Below are 21962 nucleotides of genomic sequence, written 5' to 3'. Positions count from 1 at the left end.
TGAGAACAAGGTAGAATGTCTGTTCCTACCTCTTAAGACTGAAGACCTTATATAATGAAAAAATAAAGAATTTTACAAGAATTAGAAAGTAAAAGTAAAACTATTTCTATTTGCAGTGATAAGATTATAGAAAATTCTAAGTTATAAACAAAAAAAGCCCTACAAAAACTAAGAAATGATTGTATTAAAATTTTTGTATATGAGGTAAATATACAATCTATTTTATTTTTATATAACTACAAAATTTCTTGTTCTAGAATAATAATAAAAAAGCATTTCCCATTAAAACAAGATCAGGAAATAGAATACTTGGGTTTAAATGTATCAAAAGTTGTAGGAACTCTATGTTTAAAACCTCCCAAAACCACTGAAAGGAAAAAAAAAAAAAGACAAATGACAAGATGGATCAATCTTCATAAATAGGAAGACTCAAATTTGTAAGATGTCCTTTTCCCCAAAATATTCACCTCCAAAGTCCGGTAGTCATTTTGCAGAAATTGACAAGATGCATTTAAAATATATCTTATATTTAGGCAGTTGGACTCAGGGCAGAGGCAGAACCCCCTCCCTCCTTTTTAGCTCAGTGGATCGTGTCCAGGTCCTCGGTGACAACTGTTGTACTGGGGAAGTGACTGGGTGGTGCCTGCACTGGAGATGATGTCATTTCCAGTAACAACACAGGAATCAGAACAAACACAGCCACTACAGAAGCACTACAGCGTTCTGTGCTATCAGTTTAGTGGACCCAAAAGGAGACTGACTTCAGACTTACACAGAAACTAATTGAGATTCCAAAGCCCTTTGGGGTTTTTGAAGAGTAACAGGAACAACAATGCAAGACTTTAACTTTGGAAAATGTAACCTGGTAAGAGTGAATACAAGAAAACCATGAAAGCAAGAATCTTCCACAATCTGTGATTGAAAATGTTGGAGGAAAATATTTTTACACTTGGATCTTACAGATTAGGAATATATACAAAAGTTGCCAATATTGATGTGTTTTGTGTTGCACCAAGAGAGATTGATTGAAGTGACTTTTTCACCTCATTCTATAAATTGAAATTACAGGAAGAAGTGAAAGATTTAGGAGCTGTTGAGGCATTTGTGCCAGTTATCAAACTGTTTTGATAGCTTAGGGATTGATATTTTGTTTGCAAGATTAGCACTGCAGACTATTCCAGAATATTTGGACCTAGGAAATGACAGTCTGCTTAAAAAATAGATAGAATATGTGTAAGGAGTCTAAACAGTTTCAGGGGAACCAATGAAATTTCCCATCTAGTTCTAATCATTGACAACTTCAGGTTAACTCTGAGAGCTATCAAACTGGGGGCCAAACTCCACAACATCTGTTCCAATATATTAGGTTTCCTTGGTGGTATTTCCTGGGCTAAGTGAGTAGCAGGAACTCGTCAACTTTATCCAAATGCAATAGCATCAACTTTTGTACATAAATTTTCCTTGGTGTTTTCTAAATGGTATGTGTTTAAATTATACTAAAATAAAATTAATTTTAAAATAATAATAAAATATGTCTTACATATAAAAAGTATTGGATAGCCAAATGATCATTAAAAAGAAGAGTCAATTTAAAAGACATACACTAATTGATTGTGAGTTACTCTATTTTCACATTAACCAAAAGAGTGTGGTATGAACATGAGGATAGAAAAGTACAGAAGATGTATATATGAACAGACACGTAAATTGTCAATAATATTTTTAAAAATCTCCTCAAAGTAAACTAAAGGAAAATGGAAAGTCTTTGAAACAAATGGCTGGAACAACTTATAAACATATTAAAAAGTTGAAATTTGTCACTTATCTCACTCCATACATCAAAAATTAACTTGAGATGAATCAGTGAGATAAATATAAACACAAATACAAAGTTCCTAGAAGAAAACATGGGAGAATATTTTCTCAGATTTTGAGTGGACAAAGTATTTTTCTTTTTTTGAGCAATTGTATGTTTTTGGGGGGCTGTGTTGCGTCTTCCTGCACGCGGGCTTTTCTCTCTAGTTGCGGCGAGCGGGGTCTACTCTTCGTTGCGCTGTGCAGGCTTCTCATTGCAGTGGCTTCTCTTGTTGTGGAGCACGGGTTCTAGGCACGCAGACTTCAGTAGTTGCAGCACACAGGCTCAGTACTTGTGGCTCACAGGCTCTAGAGCACAGGCTCAGCAGTTGTGGCGCACGGGCTTAGTTGCTCCGTGGCATGTGGGATCTTCCCGGACCAGGGATCGAACCCATTTCCCCTGCATTGGCAGGTGGAATCTTAACCACTGCACCACCAGGGAAGTCCCAAGTGGACAAATATTTCTTTAATTGGACCCAGAAAATATACAATTTTTTAAAAAGCACAAATTGGATTCCTTCAAAATTAAAATCTTCTGTCGAAAGATACTTTTAACAAAATGAACTGACAGACCAAGATGGGGAAATATCATATATATATATATATATAATATATATATACACACATGCACATATATTTATTTGTGTGTGTGTGTGTGTGTGTACACACACACACAATCAGGCCATTATGCATATATTGGATTGTCTTTCCAAAATTTATATGTTGAAGCTGTAACCCCCCAATTTGACTATATTGGGAGATGGGGTTTTAAAGAGTTAATAAAGGTTAAAGAAGGATATAAGGGTGAGGCCCTAATTCAATATGACTGGGATGTTTATAAGAAGAGAGAGAGAGAGAGGAATGTGTGTACTTAGAGAAAAGTCGACGTGAGAACATAGCAATAAGGTGGGGGCAAGGAGAGTGGTCTAAGGAGAAGCCAAAACTGCTGACCCCTTGAACTTGGACTTCTAGCCTCCAGAATTTTGAGAGACAAATTTCTGTTGTTTAAGCCACGCTGTCTGTGGTATTTTGTTATGGAAGCCTTAGAAGTATAATAATAATAATCGTTATTATTACTACTACTACTATTATTATATGTGTGTATATATATATATATATATATATATACACAAGTATTTCTTTCCAAAATAAATTATTATATGTATATTAGTATATATTATACATATATATGTATATACACACAAGAACTTCTTTGCAAAATAAATGAAGATATTCAGACATCCTGTAAATCAAAAATAGAAGAAAGACAAAAACCCCAATAAAATGGTAAAAACAGTGACAACAAATGTGTTTGATAAGAATGTGGAACAACAGGAACTCTCCATACATTGCTAACAGAGGCTTAAAATAGTACAATCACTTTGGAAAAAAAACTTTGGCGGCACCTTCTTTAATTAAACTATAATAATTTTATGACCTAGCAGTTCCACTCCTAAGTATTTACACAAGAAAAATGAAAAGAGAAATCCAAAGGCAGGCACAAGTATATTTGCAGCATTTTTACATGTAATAGCCAGTAATTGGAAATTACCCTAGTGTCAACTAACGAAGAATGGATAAACAAATTGTGGTATAATCCTACAGTGTAGTACCACTTAGGAATATAAACAAGCTACTGATCAATGAAGTGATGTGGATGAATATCCTAGTCATCATAAGGAGTGAAAGAAGCAAATACAAATGAGTACATTCTGTAAGATTCCATTTTTATGAAACATTGGAGCACCACCAAACCAATCTATTTTGATAGAAATGCACACAGTAGAAGTCTCCTGTGGAGGAGATGAAAAGAGAAGTTCCATGAAGGGCCTTTCGAGGCCAATAGGAATTTTCTATATTTTGATAGCAGTATGGTTTACACAGTTGAATGAATATGTTGAAACTCATCACAGTGGAAATCAATATATGTACATGTTTACCCTGTGTAAAATAGCTTTCAACCAAAAAATTAAAAATGCAAGGTCATGAGTAATTAGCCCTGATGAAAAAGTATTACTTTAGAATTTAGAGGAATAAAAGAAAATAACCAGTTTAGAATTTACAGTACAACACAGCAATCATTAGTTCACCTAAACAGTAATCTCAATTTACCCACTGCTTACTATTGTAAAGAACTAGCAAAACAAAACCATGACTAAAACTACCTTCATCATTGACCTATTCAGTGCTAGTGAAGAAATTTTCGCAACTTCTATGAATTTACGCTGCAGTATTACCTATAATCTCCACACATTCCAACAGTCTTATTAAACTTATCAACTATCTCCTGCTTTCTCCTCTCAAATTCTCAAATCCTTCCACCTTAATTGCATTCTTTTCCAAAAATATGGCCAATAATTAAGCTGCCATATTTCCATAGAAAATTCTAAAAATATGAAAAGTTTCTTTTGTTGGTTTGTTTTCCATTTTCTGCCATTAAATATGCAAACCTACAGTAATTATTCTTTCCTAGTTCTTATTGGTTGTGGTGGAATAAGATTCTCTTCTCCTGATTCTAGTGTAACACTCATTCCAGTCTGTCCTTTGAGTGACCTAAGCATTTCAGTTACCTTCTTTCCCAATTATGTGTTCCACATGTTTCCCTTTATCGGCACTTTCCTCAGCATCCCCACAGGCTCCAGTCTCTCCCATTCTCAGTTTAACAGCCACATGTCTTCAAAAAATGTTCACATTTACTTTTTTCCCCCCTTCCTCAACCATCTGTAATCAACTTATAACTTTCTGGCTTTTATTCTCTTTATTTAAACAAAACAGGTTTCATTAAATCTATGCCGAGGGATCCAGTGGACAATTTTTATTTCATACACATTTGACCCCCAAAGTATTAGACCCATTGACCTCCTTCTCTAAACATGTCTTTCCTTTGGTCCTGGGAAGTTTTATTCACCTGGCTTTCCATTCTCTGGCTGCGTATCACATTCTTTTATAGGCTTCTTCTCCTTTGCTTTTTGGTTAATGTTGAGGGAACATCAATGCTACAATCAAGGCCTTAGAACTTTCACTCTTTAAACCTTCCACAGACAATGGCATTTACTCCCGTGTAGCCTATTGTCTTCTTATATTGAAGTCTCACACATCTATTTCTGTAGTCGACATCTAATTTTTGAGCCTCATGTCCTTATAGTTGACTCTTTCTTAGAACTAACCAATTGGGTATTTCGCCAGCATCTCAAAACGCAACCTGTCCCAAATGAAAGACTTTGCTTTAATGCTCCCCCTCACAATTATGCTTTTCTCTTATTCCATCCACCAGTAGTTGCATCTTATCCAGTCTTTCATTCAGGTTTCTAAGCTTCAGATCTTGCTCCTTTAAATAGTTGTCTTCACTCTTCACTAATTTCCTCAGCTTCATGATTTTCTGCTTTCCTCCCATCTTCTAAACTAGTTTGTCTCCTTTTTTAATGCCCCCAATGCATCCTGCTCTTCCCTCTTTATCAGATGTATTTTTCTTCAATTATTTGACCTATATCCATATATTCTAACTGTAATCCAGTTTTAATGGGGATTACATTTACCCACTTCTCTAGCCTCAGCTCTTATGTAAGTTCTTATCCCATAGCAGGATTTCAATAACTATGTATTGAATTAATTCATTAATTAATTAGTGACTTAATCTCTTTATGTTTAAGAGCCTAGAAGGAAATATAACCCAATATGTGTACTACCTCAACGCGTGTTGAAATTGGTTTGGGGAAGATGTACATTTATTCTGCTCTCTGCATATTAACAATGAAATATAGATAGAATGGTTAGTTAATAGTAACATTACAACATTAACAGTTTCTGGGAGAATAAGTTCATTATGATGATAGGTACAAAAATCTGTGGTGCATGATAAAAGTTTGTGGTTGATTAATCAGTGGAAGCAATTGGTAATTATGGTATTCTGAGAAATGTGATGGTGAAAGCATTGACAAACACAAGGTGGCAACTTAAACAGCAGATCAAGGAAGCTATTTATTGAAAAACATATCTTTTGCTTATAATATAATATGTTTCACACATTTTACAATGAACTAGTAATATAGCGCTGAAGAAGATAGTCCCGCTTTTGATGAATTTACTGTCTAGATGTATAAAAGACAAGTGAGTTGGCAATTATAATACTGTGTCATAAGTGCTAAGCTAAGGTATACACACAGTTACAAGAAAAGTTGCTAAGAGGATATGATTTCAGAGAGGGAAAATGCCAGAGACAAGGAGAATAGTCATGAAAGAATTGTAGTAATTCAAGAGTGGCATAATAATGGCTTGAAATCGTAACAATTAGAATAGAAACAGTTCTTGGCTTGGATTGAAGAATAGGGGATACCAAGAAAGACTATCTCAGAGTTAACAAGAACACCAGAGGCATCTGGTGCCATGGGATGAGGGAAGAGAGCCAGAGCTCTAGGGAAAGGCAGGAGTCGTCAATAGAAGCTGACTTGCAGACAAATAAAATGAAAATTCAAATTGTATGCATTCTTTCATAACAATGTTGTATTTGAAACCCATTTTGAATATATAAGGATATAAAAATAGTTTTTTCTCCCTTTTAAAAAAAATAGATCTTATTGGCAAATTGGGCTTTGGATAAGAGTATACGAGAATGAAAATGTAACAAGGAGTTGACGAGAGGTGACATGATGAGTAAACCAAGTGCACTGAAACTGGAGAATATTGACAGGGGGTGTGGATATAGACCATTACATAAAGGATAGTTTCCAAACTAGATAATTTATATATAAATTAGCAGGCATTGAAAACATTAATTTCCTCCAACAGTACATTAAGATGTGCGCAAAGATTTTCCAAGTGGAAAATTTGAAATCTTCAACCTGAGCAAGTGATTTCTGTTACCTCAGTCACTTTATTGAACTCTAAATAGAAACCTGAGGAGTATTTGAACGGTGTAGGGAATGAAGTCTAAGTCTTAGGTCAGTGTCAAGACGTATTGACCAAGAATTACAATGGTGATGTTATGTCCATACATAAAGGACAACTCTATCATAGAACAAATTTTTTTCTAGGTTGAAATAGGTGGATGTTGCATTAAACAGAAGTAGGAGTTTAAAATTCGGTTTAATTAAATCATTTAACTCTTGCCTTCACACTCATTAGCAACACAACAGTGTATGAAATAATATGAACCGACAAAATGGAGCTGTAGCATAAATGATTATTGATCATTTCTACATGTTTCTGTTACCAATATGAAACTTTCGCTAAATAAGAACATATGTATCAAATAATTTGGTAAATTATAAATTTCTTTAATGCTTTCTTTAAGAAATTTTCAAACCAAATGCTAACATTTAGAAATTTAATTTCTATACAGTTATATAGCTTTAGGGTTTTTTTGGTTTGTTTTTACAGTTATTAAGCAAATTTGCTAAATATTAAACCTTATTTGTAATTATGATGCAAAAACGCAGCTGAGGAACTAAACACATAAATTGGGTTCTGTCATAAATATACAGAGCATACACAGAATGCTCAGGTAGTGTAAACAAAAAAGCAATGAATCTGGCTGAAGATACTGTAAATATTGTGATACACAATTTTACTTATAATTCAACTAGAATATAGAGAGGATAATTTCCATCCCTCAGGGTTGTTTATACCATGTATAGTTAGAGAATTTTTCTCGCATAGTTTGTTTTCCAGTTTTTGCTTTTGGTCCTAAGTAAGAATTCAATTATCAACATTCTTGGCTCTTGAAAGATAAGAATCTCCGTGACAAACCAGCATTACAGTTTTTGCAAGAATACTTGAACAATCTAATATAAGAGCTTTAATCAGGACCTTTTTCTAAAATAGCTTACATTCTGATAAAATCAGAATCTAGTGGAAAATGCTTTATTACCTTCCACTGTGTTTTTAGAGAATAGTCAAGCTTATTTTTGATGCCCTGTAAATAAGTACATATCATAAATAACATATAACAATATGAAATTGTTAACTCTTACATGATCAAGACAGTACATTTACAGTGCTTTCTTTAATCTGACTTGTTCATCCACATGCATTATGCTTCAAAGGTATAGGTATAAATAAAAGTTTTGATATATAATTTAAGCATTATATATGCAAATATAGGATAAATAGAAATAAAGGATTCAGTATGAAAGTAAAATGTCAATAAATACATAGGCTGAGTAAGTTAAAATGAATAGTTTTGCATTATGATATTGAGAAGATTATTAAAATTATAAGAATGGAAATGAGAATTCATTAACAACAAAAACATATTAATATTTAGATAAACAAATCTGACTCTCACAATGTCTTAATAATTTAGGATAAAATTTGGATAGATATAAAAAGAAAAAAATTGAAATAAATTATATGTGATATTTTAGAAAAAAGACACCTACATTTATTCCTTAAAAAATAATTTCCAAAAAAGAAAAAATTTAGATGTGATGAAACATAATAATAAGAAAAATATTTTTCAGGATAACAATTTCTTCTACTTTTTCTTAGAACTTAATTGTATAAACTAGTTTAGTTTTGGAAGTTGTATTTCTACTTTTGTCTAATCACATCCTAGGAGATTTGGTAGTTTTTCTGTGAAAAACTCAATGGAAATCTTTATAAAGTGTTCATCATAGATGATTTCTGGCTAGTTGTAGGATTTTTTTTAAAACTTATGTTTCAACGCTGAGTATAATTTGTCCTTCAGACAATCAAGAGTCAATGCTGTGTTGCGGATTTTGCAGTAATTTATAATTTGTGACAATAATTGTAAGAAAATTTTAGGAGACTAGGAATCTTTATTAATTTCTCAATCCTAAAGATTTGAAATTATTCTGAGAACATTGTGAAAAAACCCTAATACTGTGCTGAGTAACGGAAATAGAGCATGCACAATATATAATACTCTGATATTACCCAGCCAATCTTTTATCTGATGAAAGAGACAGGCTTGTAACTAAAATCTATTACAAAATTACTATACCGTGGTCTAACTGATGCTTGAAAAGCTTAGGAAAAATTAAGAAGACTTAATTCAACCTAGAAAAAATAGGAACGCTTAATACAGCCAAAAAGGATTTGATTTTGGAGAGAAGGTACAACTTGAATAAATATGACTTTATCTGGAGATGAATATGACTTTATCAGGTCTTGCCCATAGTGAATTTCAGGCAAAATAGAATTTTCTAGCTCATCCATTCTACAGCAAGTATCACCCCTCATTTAATTTAATGGTAGTATAAATCATATAGTATTGTAGTCATTTTCAGCTTTACCTTTTCCACAAATCCTGAACTTCTTCTCATTTTCACCTTTGTATCTAACTCACTTTTATACCCCAGTACTTGTACCTAGTTATTTATCTGAAAACACTTGTTGGCATATTACCGATTAAACTAAGGCATCTTATATTTGTTATAACAAAATTTCAGCCTATGGGTTGTATTTTCCATCTTAGATCCAAGTTTAGTCTCCTATTTTCACATAATAAGAAATGGATAACTAATCATAGAATGTTTTCAGAGTCATATTCAGTCACAGGGAATAGAATAATTGGCCTACTTCAGAAGCATAGCTTTTCCTGAGATGTATATGTAGTACATATCACATTGTGTGCTTTATTACTATAACATATAAGTACATAGACACTTCAGAACATTATGTGTATAAGATAAAATTAAAATAATTACAATGAAATCTCCTTTACAATCATATTTCTACTATGAGAAATACTTATAATAAGTAAAATATAATCCATGTAGAGTTTGACAGGTCTTATGAAAGCAAATATACTTGAAATATGTTTTGGGCAGTTTGAGCAGTTCTTACAAATGACTTTCACAGTAGTCTTTGCATTTTCTGAGATCAAATGCTTCTAACTTAATAGCAAGTATATGTCTTTTAGAGGTGTACTGAACACATTCAAGTGATGACTGCAGTTCTCTGAAATGAAGTCACAATCTAACTAGAGATCTCCACGGTGATTAGGTGTATTTGCTTGCCTGTTATAAAATGAAAAGAGAAAAAATGTAATGTAACTACATTCAATCATTTGAGTTTGAATTTTGGTAAGTGTATTCATTCATAAAATTGCTCGTAATAGGCTATTTAGTTTAAATGGTGAATTCACAAATACTTATGGAATGCTACCTTGTTCTAGGAAATGTGCTAAGTACTGTAAATTCAACAAGGAGGTTTTGTAGGGAAGTGGAGTTCAATAAGCAAGAGCAACTTTAAAAAATGCATATAGTAAAATTATTTGTATGTATACAGATGTATACAGTAAAATTTGTGTAATTAGTAAAATAATATTATGTTCTGGAGTCAGAAAGAAGAACACTGAAATCTGGCCTCAGAAGACCTCTGGAGGGACAGGCGGGCTGAATCCTAGAGGCTGAGTGGGAGTTGATTGGATGAAAATGGGTGAAGCACACACAAGGCAAAGTGATTGGTGTTACCTCAGTCATAGAAATGAGACATAAGGTGGTTTCGGAGGTTACCTTAAGCTACTAGATCATACTGTAACATAAATTTCAGGTCTAAGAGTGAACAACTGTTGGAGGAGGTCACCAAAATGCTGTGACTGGCAGTTGACCCACTAGTTGGACCCAGGCAATAGGAGGCTCCTCACCCTATCCACTATCTTAGAATGTACCTTCTTCCCACCATTCCCACACTAGGGACTGTTTCAAGGACACAGCCTTGAGAGAGTAAGGCATTGGGATCATCTAGCCCATGTAATACATGACCAAACCCCGTTAGGGCCTCTATATGAACTTTTTCTACAAATTGAAGTATAGTTGATTTAGTATGTTCTGTAAGTTTCAGGTGTACAGCAAGATGATTCATATATATATATATATATATATATATATATATATATATATATATATATATTATTTTTCAGATTCTTTTCCATTATAGGTTATTAAAAGATATTGAATGTAGTTCCCTGTGCTATAGAGTAGGTCCTTGTCATTTATATATTTTATGTATAAAGTATGTATATGTTAATCCCAAACTCCTAATTTATTTCCCCCCCTTTCCCCTTTGGTAATCATTAGTTTGTTTTCTATGTCTGTGAGTCTGTTTCTGTTTTGTCAGTAAGTTCATTTGTATCATTTTTTTTAGACTCCACATATGATTGCTATATTTGTCTTTCTCTGTATGACTTACTTCACTTCGTATGATAATCTCTAGGTTCATCCATATTGCTGCAAATGGTATTATTTCATTCTTTTTTATGGCTGAGTAATATTCTATTACATTCTATATATGTACCACATCTTCTTTATCCATTCCTTTGTTGATGGATATTTAGGTGGCTTTAACATCTTGGCTATTGTAAATAGTGCTGCTATGAACATTGGGGTGATGTATCTTTTCAAATTAGAGTTTTCATCTTTTCAGGATATAAGACCAGGAGTGGGATTGCTGGTTCATATGATAATTCTATTTCTAGTTTTTTAAGGAACTTCCATATTGTTTTCCATAGTGACTGAACCAATTTACATTCCCACCAACAGTGTAGGAGGGTTCCCTTTTCTCCACAGCCTCTCCAGCATTTATTATTTGTAGACTTTTTGATGATGGCCATTTGACTGGTGTGAGGTGATACCTCATTGTAGTTTTGATTTGTATTTATGTAATAATTATTGATGTTGAGCATCTTTTCATGTGCCTTTTGTCCATCCGTATGTATTCTTGGAGAAATGTCTATTTAGGTCTTCTGTCCATTTTTTGATTGGGTTGTTTGTTTTTTTGATATTGAGCTATATGAGCTGTTAATATTTTTGGAAATTAATCCCTTGTTGGTAGCATCATTTGCAAATATTTTCTCCCCTTCTTAGGTTGTCTTTTCATTTTGTTTATTGTTTCCTTTGCTGTACAAAAACTTTTAAGTTTAATTAGGTCCCTAATTAGGACAGTATGATAAGTGACCAAACCCTGTTAAGGCCTCTGTATGAGCATTTAAGATTCTGACAGATGGGTGTGGAGATCTACTCATCCTGAAGCTGCTCAAGACAAGTATGTAAGTTCCCCTTGCTCATTAAATTGCCACCTAACAATTTGGAGTGGTCTGCCTCTTTCTTTGGTATCTCCTTGCCCTCCTTGTACAGAGGCCAGTTTAGAATGTCACCCAGTGGGGCGGGAACTAGTTGGTAGGGAACATAAAAATATTCACAAAGAACTGTTTTCTAAAACTGATGACCACAGCAGCAAGAGAGGAGAACACAGCTATAGAGCAATGCTTCCAGGGATGGGACTTTCCAGATATTTCCTGAATTGCTTGTCAAGTTTTTCAGCCACAGAAATTGTCTTTGTGCTTGATTCCATTCTTTTAATACTGTTGCTTTCTCTGTCTTGTTTTATCTTTCCCCCTTAAATATTACTTTTTTCCATTGCATGTCCATAAAATAGTCATTTCATCTGCTATAAAGTTTGTTGTTGCCTCATCACTGCATTGAAAATGCACCCTTTACCTCCCACTGCTTGAGCCAAACTACTGGCTGTACATTTTTCACATCCTCTGAGTGGCAGCAGCAGCAGCAGTGGGACCGCTTCTGAAATGCTGTCATCTAGTTTTCTGATGTGACCCAGGAAGAAGGGAGAGACTGACAGGGCGCATTATAGAAAGGGGCCAGTCGGAGGTGGGGAAGCTGCCAGCCGCCGGCCGGGGGCGGGGTCTCTAGGCCGAAGAGCCCTGGGAGGCCCCTGGGGAGACCCCGAGGGAGTCGGCACTGCTCCAGGGGAGCTGCCAGGCCCGCCTCTGCCCCCCACAGAGGGCGCGGAGAGCTTTGCTGTTCAAAGAGGGGCCTGCGGTAGCATCAGCACCACCTTATCAGAAGTGCAGAATCTCGGGCCTCTCTCCAGACCTACTGAATCAGAATCTGCATTTGAACAAGATTCTCAGGATATCCGTGGTGATCTTGGAAGAGTCCGTATCATGCAATCGATCTCTATGATGGAAAACCCCAAAAGACTTAGCGAAACTTTTTTGCCTAATGGCATAAGTGGTATCAAAGGTGCAAAGAAAGTCTCTGTAGGTGTAATTGGAAGTGGGGATTTTGCTAAATCCCTGACCATTCGACTTATTAGATGTGGCTATCATGTGGTCATAGGAAGCAGAAATCCTAAGTTTGCTTCTGAATTTTTTCCTCATGTAGTAGATGTCACTCACCATGAAGATGCTCTAATAAAAGTAAAATATATGTTGCCATACATAGAGAACATTACATCTCCCTGTGGGACCTGAGACATCTGCTTATGGGTAAAATCCTTGATTGATGTGAGCAATAACATGAGGACAAACCAATACCCAGAATCCAATGTGGAATATTTGGCTTCATTATTCCTGGACTCCTTGATTGTGAAAGGATTTACTGTTGTCTCAGCTTGGGCACTTCAGTTAGGACCTAAGGCTGCCAGCCTGCAGGTTTATCTATGTAGCAACAACATTCAAGCTTGACAGCAGGTTATTGAACTTGCTGGTCAGTTGAATTTAATTCCCATTGACTTGGGATCATTATCATCAGCTAGGGAGATTGAAATTTTACCCCTGCGACTGTTTACTCTCTGGAGAGGGCCAGTGGTGGTAGCCTGGCCACGTTTTTCTTTCGTTATTCTTTTGTCCGAGGTGTGATTCATCCATATGCTAGAAACCAGCAGAGTGACTTTTACAAGATTCCTATTGAGATTGTGAATAAAACCTTGCCTGTAGTTGCCATTACTTTGCTGTCCCTGGTCTACCTGACAGGTCTCCTGGCAGCTGCTTATCAGCTTTATTAAGGCATGAAGTGTAGGAGATTTCCACCTTGGTTGGAGGCCTGGTTACAGGTAGAAAACTGCTTGGATACTAAGCTTTTTCTTCGCTTCAGTCCATGCTGCCTACAGCCTCTGTTTACCAGTGAGAAGTCCAGAGAGATACTTGTTTCTCAACATGGTTTGTCAGCAGGTTTGGGACGTGCTTGATATTTATCTGATGCTAGTAAAATACTTGATTAGTATAATTTGTAAAACATAAGATTTAAAATACTGTAAAATTTTACATACCTTGTAATAGAAATTTTGGTATATTTAGGGAGGGGAAAGAATTATTCTTTAAATAATGTTTCTGCATAAGAATTATGTGGCTAATTCAAAATCATTTAGAGTAAAAGCTGCTACTATCCCTTTCTTTGCAGAATAAAAGCAGAGAAGTAAAAAAAAAAAACAAAAAACAGAAAGGGGCCAGTCACCATAGAGTGACTATATTTTTTAACATTGCATTTTATCAAAAGAATATTTTTTCTTTCCCTTTAAGAAGTTTTGATCAATTACAGCAGCTCAGAATATCATGGACATCTCTGTACCTCCAAAATACAATAACCTGTCAATGAATATGATGAATTAATCATAAATCCAAGACTACAAAGTCATTATTCAAAAATTGACAAAGTGCATCGTGTTTTGAAATAAAAGGCTGTTATAAAGCATTACTACCCTTTTACTTATCAAAGTCAAGTGGTAGTTTTTAACAAGTTAGTTTCCACAAAAGCTTTAACAAGATGAATGGATTTATAACACTGTCAGATACAACTAAGAAAAACTTGGAAATAACTGTTGAAAAAAAGCCCAAGAGACTTTTATCCATTCATCCTCACCATCACAGGTACTGTCTGACAGCACATCTCGTCTTTCTGATGTTCAGTACAAGAGATTACGTATCTGACACTGGATTTTTGTAGGTAAATACAAGAATTCCTTATTATAAAATGGTCTCTTGAGAAATTTATAATATTTTGGCATCACTTTCAAGAAGAAACAAGGACTCAAAAATATAAGTAACTTCAACTTATACATTCTTCCACTCTCCGGCCTCTTGCTGTAGAATTTGTAAAAACTAAAATACAGGATGCTTTTTGCCCTGTTGTAGCTGTTTATACTTTACATATATGATACCACTGGGAAAAACTTTTAAAGGATCTTATGATAGTATGAAAATAGATTTAATTTATGATTCCCCCCAAAAAATTTAAATCGATTTTTAATATTTGAACAAACTCAAATAAATCTCAATTAATGTATTTTTTTTGTCAAATACAGCTTTAGAAATGTTTTGATTCCAGACATTTCAAGGAATGAAAGTACATGAATTTGAATGAATTCACCATGACCAAAAACCAACAGCTATTTGTTGGTTTTATTAGTTCATTACCTAATTATTTATTAATTTGTGTAAAATAAAGTGGCCTCATTGGACGTTTTAATGATTTTGCTGTTTGTTTATACAGTGTTAAGCATATATAAAGTTTTCAATAAATGCTAGTTATTGTCATCATAATTATACTAACCTGCATCTCTTGGACTCCTCCATTTTCAGAGAACTTTCACTATTGATACTCTGTGTCTATGTGTTTTCACCCTCTCCTCCTCTACTGTTGCCATTTCATCACCATTAGTATTTAATAAAGATTAAATTTCACAGTGAAATGATTGACGTTTCTGACTCAAGTGCTCGTGACTCTCCATTGGTCTTCCATTGCTGCCTCCCTGGTCACGTGGTCTTCTCTCTTCATGAGTCTGTGTCTTCTCCTCTTCTTATAGGGAGACAAGTCCTGTGGATTAAGGACCATCCTAATCAGTATAACCTCAGACTAACTTGATTACATCTGCAAAGACCCTGTTTCCAAATTAGGTCACATTCAAAGGTACTAGGAGTTAGGACTTCAGCATACCTTTTGTGGGATGCAATTCAACCCTTAATATTCTTGTTTTCATATCAGTGTTATTCTGCCTCCATAAGTTTGGAATTTTTCTTCTTCTCTATTTTATGAAAGATATGGTATATGGTTGCTATCAGTTCTTCCAAACGTGTTTGAGAGAACTCAGCTGTGAAAGCATATGGGTCTCGAGTTTTCTTTGTAGTAGTGTTTCTAACAAATTTAACTTCTTAAATTGGCAGAGGGCAATTCTGTGACAAGTGTGGTAAGTTGTGATTTTTCAGGGAGATGGTCCAATTTCTTGGCATACGGTTGTACATGAAAATCTTTTTTACCTTTTATTGTCTGTGGGATGATCAGTATTGATATTCTTTCTTTCATTTCTGATGTAGGTAATTTTTATCCTCTCACTTGCTCCTTTTCTTTCTTTCACATCATCTTGTTAATGTACCTGTTCTTTGTTAATTCTACTATTACTGTTCCACTTTCTCTTTTATTTGTGCTCTTATCACTATTATTATCCTTCTTACTAATTGCATCAGATATAAATTACTCAACTTCCTTTTACTTTTTATGACAGATGATTTATTTCTACTCTTTTAAAATATGAGCATTTATAAGTTTCTCTCTAATCACTGCTTTAATTCTATTCCACAAATTTAGATACATTGAGATTTTAACATAATTAATTTCAAAATATTTTATAATTACCCGTGATTACTTTTTTTTAATCCATGAGTTCTTAACAAATGATTTTTAAAATCTCCAAATATATGGGACATTTCTAAATGCCTTTTGTAATTAATTATTATTTTAAGACCAGTATGGTCAGAATATACTTTCTAATATTTCTGTCTTTGAAACTATTGAGACTGGTGCATATGGCTTATTTTGATGAAAAGTCTGGGTGAAGAATAAATATTCTGTAATTATTAGGTATAGCATTTTGTAAAACCAGTCAGGGTAATTGACTGGCTGTTTTTATACCTTCCAAATCGTTACTGCTTTTTGTCTAGTTATCAATTCCAGAGAGATGTTTGTCAAAATCTCCAACTATGCTTTTGGATTTAACCCTATTGCTTTAATTTCTGTGAGCTTTTGATTTATTTATTTTAAAAATTCTGTTATCATGTAAATCACCAGGAATTTATATCTTCCTGACATTTGAAACTTTTATCATCTTCTGTGATAGCCTTTGTCTTGATACTTAATATTTCCATTATTTTTATAACCCTACCATTTTCTTACAGTTACTGTTGTTTGATAAATGTCTTTCCATCATTTTCTTTTATTCTATCAGTGTTTTAAATTCAAATTATGACCCTGTAGAGAGCATATGCTTCAGTCTTGTTTTGAATTCAACCTAACTTCCTCTCACTTGGAATATTTAGATCATTAATTGTAAACAAAATTAATATAAATTGTTTGACTGAGTTCTATCTTACTACTTGCTACTTCCCCAATCCTCTCTACTGATCCTTCTTGTCCTACTGTTGGGTTCTTTCTTGAGTTATCTACTGGTTTTTGAAAAACTATTCTAGTTTATTTATTCTATTGACTTTTTACCTATACCTCTTTACACTTTCTAGTTATTTCTCTAGGGATTAAAGAATTAATCCTTGGAATATAGCCAATATTTTATAATAACTTTAAATGGAGTAAAATCTATAAAAAATATTGAATCACTATATTATACCTGAAATGAATATGATATTCTAAAATATGATATTCTAAATCAACAATACTTTAATATAAGAAATAAAATTTTTAAAATGTGCCCTTAACCTATTACAGTCCCCCTTGATCTAGTACATAAAATGTAAAAGTCTTGCTACAGATATGTACAATTAAGTACCCTCAACCTTTGTGCAATAGTTTTCATGTATATTACATCTATGTACATTAAAGACAACACAACACAGGATTATATTTACAGTTTTGCATGCCCTTCATTTCTTCCTACACCTAACATTCTATTTTGGTCTAATTTATCTCAAATTACCTATTTACTGTTATTTGCAGTTCAGCTCTGATGGCTGGAAACGTACTCATGTTTTATTTATCTACAGAAGGTTTTATTTTGTCTTCATATGAAGGCTAGTTTTACTAGATGTGGAATTCTGGGTTAAGAGTTTGGGTTTTGTTGTTGTTGTTGTTTTGATAAGTTGGATTTCATTAATAAAATAGCACAATATCCTGCTAAATAGATGATAAGACAAGTTACATCCTGGGAAAAATGTTGCAAACTACAATTCTACAGCAAATTGTTTATAGGATATATTAAAAACTGAATAGTTGAATGATTAGGAAATGGGCAGAATACAGATATTTCACTGAGGAGAACTGTATTACTCAGGGTTCTCCAGAGAAATAGAAACAGTAGTATGTGTATATGAGAGGAAGAGAGAGAGAGAGAGAGGGGAGAGAGACAGAGAGAGAGAATGAGAACTAAGGAATTGTCTCGTGTGATTCTGGGGCCTGACAAGTGCAGACACAATCTGCAGGGCAGACTGGCAGACTGGAGATCCAGGGAAGAGGTTGATATTACAACTGGGGTCCAAAGTCGTTCTGGATGCAGAATCCTGTCTTCCTCAAGAGACCTCACTTTTTTTTAAACTTCAGCGAAGTGGAAGAGGTCCATCCACATTGTGAAGGGTAATTTGCTTCTTTCAAAGTCTACTGATTTAAATTTTAATCTCATTTAAAAATACCTTCAGTGTTACCTAAACTGGTCTTTGATCAAATATCTTGGTTCCATGGCTTAGTCAAGTTGATACGTAAAATTAACAATCACAAGTCTGTGCACATGGCAAGTAAACACTTGGAAGATATTCACCATCAGCCATTCAAAGAAATACAAATTAAAAGCACAATTAAATATAACTACACACCTTTCTTATCAGAATGGCTAATGTTTTTTTAAAGTGATACAAAATGCAGGTCAGGATGCAGAGAAATTGGATCATTTTCATATTGTACATGGGAATAGCCACTGTGGAAGACAACTGGACAGTTTCTTAAAAAAAACTGAACATGTAGCTGTCATATGATCTGGCCATTGCACATTTATCACAGGTAAATGAAAACTTATATTCACACAAAAATATTTCATAAATATTCATAGCACATTTATTTGTAATAGCCAAAATCTGGAATCACTTCAACAAATGAATGGGTAAACAAACTGGTAAATGCAGACCTTCAACAATCTGATACATACAAAACTCCTAATAAATCTCCATAGAATTATGCTGCATTAAAAATAATAATTCTAAATCGTTACATACTGTATTATTCCATTTATCCATAACATTTCTTGAAATGATGAAATTATAGAATGGAGAGGAGATTACAGGTTGCCAGGGCCTAAGGCAGGAGTAGGGGCAGGAAGGAAGTGAGGTGTGTATGGCTATAAAACAGTAGCCACAGGGTTACTGAAAGATGTTACCTTTGGGGAAAACTGTGTCAATGGTAGGGATATCTGTGTCTTATTTCTTACAACTGCATGTGAATCTATAATTATTCCAAAATAAAATGTTTAATTAAAAATCAGTTAGGAAGACTAATGAAGGTCTGCCTTAACAGGAAATAAAATTAATTGCAAAAGCAATTTGTGAGACAGATCTATACGTATTGATATAGAAACCATGTTGTAAAACATATTAACAAATCATTTGTGCAGAATAAGAAGTAGAAGCTCATGACTCTATATATTATACTTTTCATTTAAAAAAATAACACATATGCTAATGTTTTCAAAGGGCACTAGTAGTTTACACCCAAAACGATAGGGGGTGGTAACTTTAACGAGGAGAGTTTTTGTGAGTAGGTCTATGTTTTGTGGTGTTGTTTTGAATAAAACAAAGTCCAAGAGATGTTACACATCTATGCCTGGTTCTTTCAATTGTATGTGTTTTATGTTTGGTTGGTTGGTTGATAGTTCGGGTTTTTATGTTGTGCATCTTTGCGGTCTCTCAAATGTTGATCTGCGCAGTCTCTGTTTCTGGAACAGCCAGTTTGGTCACCTGTGCCAAAGACCAGTGAGTCACTCTGTATGACAGACTGTAGGTCCATCCACCTCACTACAAATAACTCAGTTTCATTTCTTTTTATGGCTGAGTAACATTCCATTGTATATATGTGCCACATCTTCTTTATCCATTCATCTGTCGATGAACACTTAGGTTACTTCCATGTCCTGGCTATTGTAAATAGTGCTGCAGTGAACATTGTGGTACATGACTCTTTGTGAATTATGGTTTTTGATATTAATATACATTTGTTGAAAAACTTTCTAGCAAAATTCCATTTATGTGATTTATTGATTCCTATTTCATTGACACATTTTTGGCATGAATTTTTTCATTTAAAAATAAAATTAAATCTGGTTGATTGATTCTTTATTCAATCTATGTCATATTTTACTTATAACTTCTTTTGTTATTTTTATTGGAGCCATTATTACCGCAAAAGCCAAATTTAGAGGGCAAATTTTGTCTAAAGAATTAACTCTTCAGTTTTTTAAAAAAATAATATTTGGATCTTAATATGTTGTCATTTCAATTTATGTTGATTGTTACTATTAAATTATGTTTCTGAGAGAAAGTTTGTTGTTTAAATGTTATTGCAGTAACTGGCAGTTCAGCAGGATCTGATTGCTTATCAACCTTCAGCTTGTTACAGGAAATTAATACAATATAGTAATTACCTTAAAAAGAGGATATGAGTATATTTATAAATAAACTAAATATGTATAAATCATAACTATATAATTTATTCATTATACTTAATATGTATTATGCAGTATGATATAAAATAGCATTTTCTCTTTGAGTTCATAGAGACTGCATTACTAGTAAAGGATTGAGCACATAGACTACGTTATTAGTAAAGGATTTTGAGATTAGATCATTTCTCATTCAGGAAGAACTATTACAAATACTACATTATTTCAGAAACTAAGGAAAATGCTAAAATTTTTAAGGAACCACATAGCTATTTTAGTTGTGGGAGGCCCTCAAACTGATCACTTGCAAAGCTAAAGTAAATCCAGGGAAAATTTATTAGCATTTCCATTATTTAAAGAAGAAGATAGATAGTCTATATGTCTAAAAGAACAGTGACATAAAATTATTTTGTTAAGTTCCACAGGAGTTTATTGCTATTCAATTTAGAAGTAACCCTTGAGCAGTAAGGAATTGATTTCCCTGTTTAGTATGTAAAATTTGGAAGGCAGTAAAAGAGATTAGCATCAGATTTTTTACACTTTGGAAAGTTTGCTCTCTAGTGTTTGACAACAGAATTTTTCAAATCTTTTACACTTAAGAGTGAAAAGAAAATAGATCCTCTTCTTCTCTTTGAAAAAGTACAGATTTAATAATCATTCACATACGAAAACTCTTCTTGACTTGCACTTAAAGTGAAGAAAAACTATAGGCTTCTTCCAGAGTCTTAAAATAGGGTTAAGTTTCTTTATTTTGAAGCAGTGAGCTGCTCCTGTACAATATCACTGAGGAAAACTTGTAACAGGAAAACAAAATCACTGACTGACCTGAAGTAAGCAGCCTATGAAAGCTAGGAATCTTCTGGTGTAAATCCCACTAGCCTATGTGCCAGAGCAGACACTGCTGTACCGCTAAATTATCTTTTGTCAAGAAAAATACTGAAATATGAAGGCGCTTAGGTTTTTGTCTCAATCTTTAAGAGTTTGCTTAATGTTTAGTAGGTACAAAAATGAAAAGCATTGAACAGCAACAAAAAAGAGTTGACTCAATGAGCTGAGAGGTAGAAATAAGTATTGATCCTATTTTTTCATCAACTAGTGTCAGTTTGGTATACACTATTCAAATATTTATCAAAAATACCTTTAGGGCTTCCCTGGTGGCACAGTGGTTGAGAGTCCGCCTGCTGATGCAGGGGACACGGGTTTGTGCCCCAGTCCGGGAAGATCCCACATGCCACAGAGTGGCTGGGCCAGTGGACCATGGCCACTGAGCCTGCATGTCCAGAGCCTGTGCTCCGCAACGGGAGAGGCCACAGAAGTGAGAGGCCTGCGTGCCGCAAAAAAAAAGTAAAATAAAAAAATACCTTTAAAAATCTATCTTATTTCCACAAAATCAAGCATATAATTATATGTATATAGGTGTGTGTGTAAATATATATATGTATATATACATATATATAAATTGTTACAGTTTTGTTTCTTTGATGATAATTGTAAAAAAATGTGGAAAATACATTGTATACAAACATAAAGTAAAAATGTACAAGTCTTACGAAAGAAATTTTGTAACAATTTGGCATTCAAAAAAATAACATGATGAAGTGAGAGAGTGGCATGGACATATATACACTACCAAATGTAAAATGGATGGCTAGTGGGAAGCTGCTGCATAGCACAAGGAGATCAGTCCATGCTTTGTGACCACC

General features: G+C 34.0%; 2 pseudogenes; both read left to right on the top strand.

Moving 5' to 3' along the window:
* Positions 1 to 314: 314 nt before the first annotated feature.
* LOC114900031 lies at positions 315 to 1500 on the top strand (annotated as a pseudogene).
* An 11278-nt stretch (positions 1501 to 12778) lies between these two features.
* On the top strand, positions 12779 to 13855 carry LOC114899548 (annotated as a pseudogene).
* Positions 13856 to 21962: the final 8107 nt, after the last annotated feature.

The sequence above is a fragment of the Monodon monoceros genome, unplaced genomic scaffold (genome assembly GCF_005190385.1).
Source record: "Monodon monoceros isolate NGI ecotype Baffin Bay Population unplaced genomic scaffold, NGI_Narwhal_1 Super_Scaffold_18, whole genome shotgun sequence".
Lineage (NCBI taxonomy): Eukaryota > Metazoa > Chordata > Mammalia > Artiodactyla > Monodontidae > Monodon > Monodon monoceros.
This window is presented reverse-complemented; position numbering and strand designations above follow the sequence as displayed.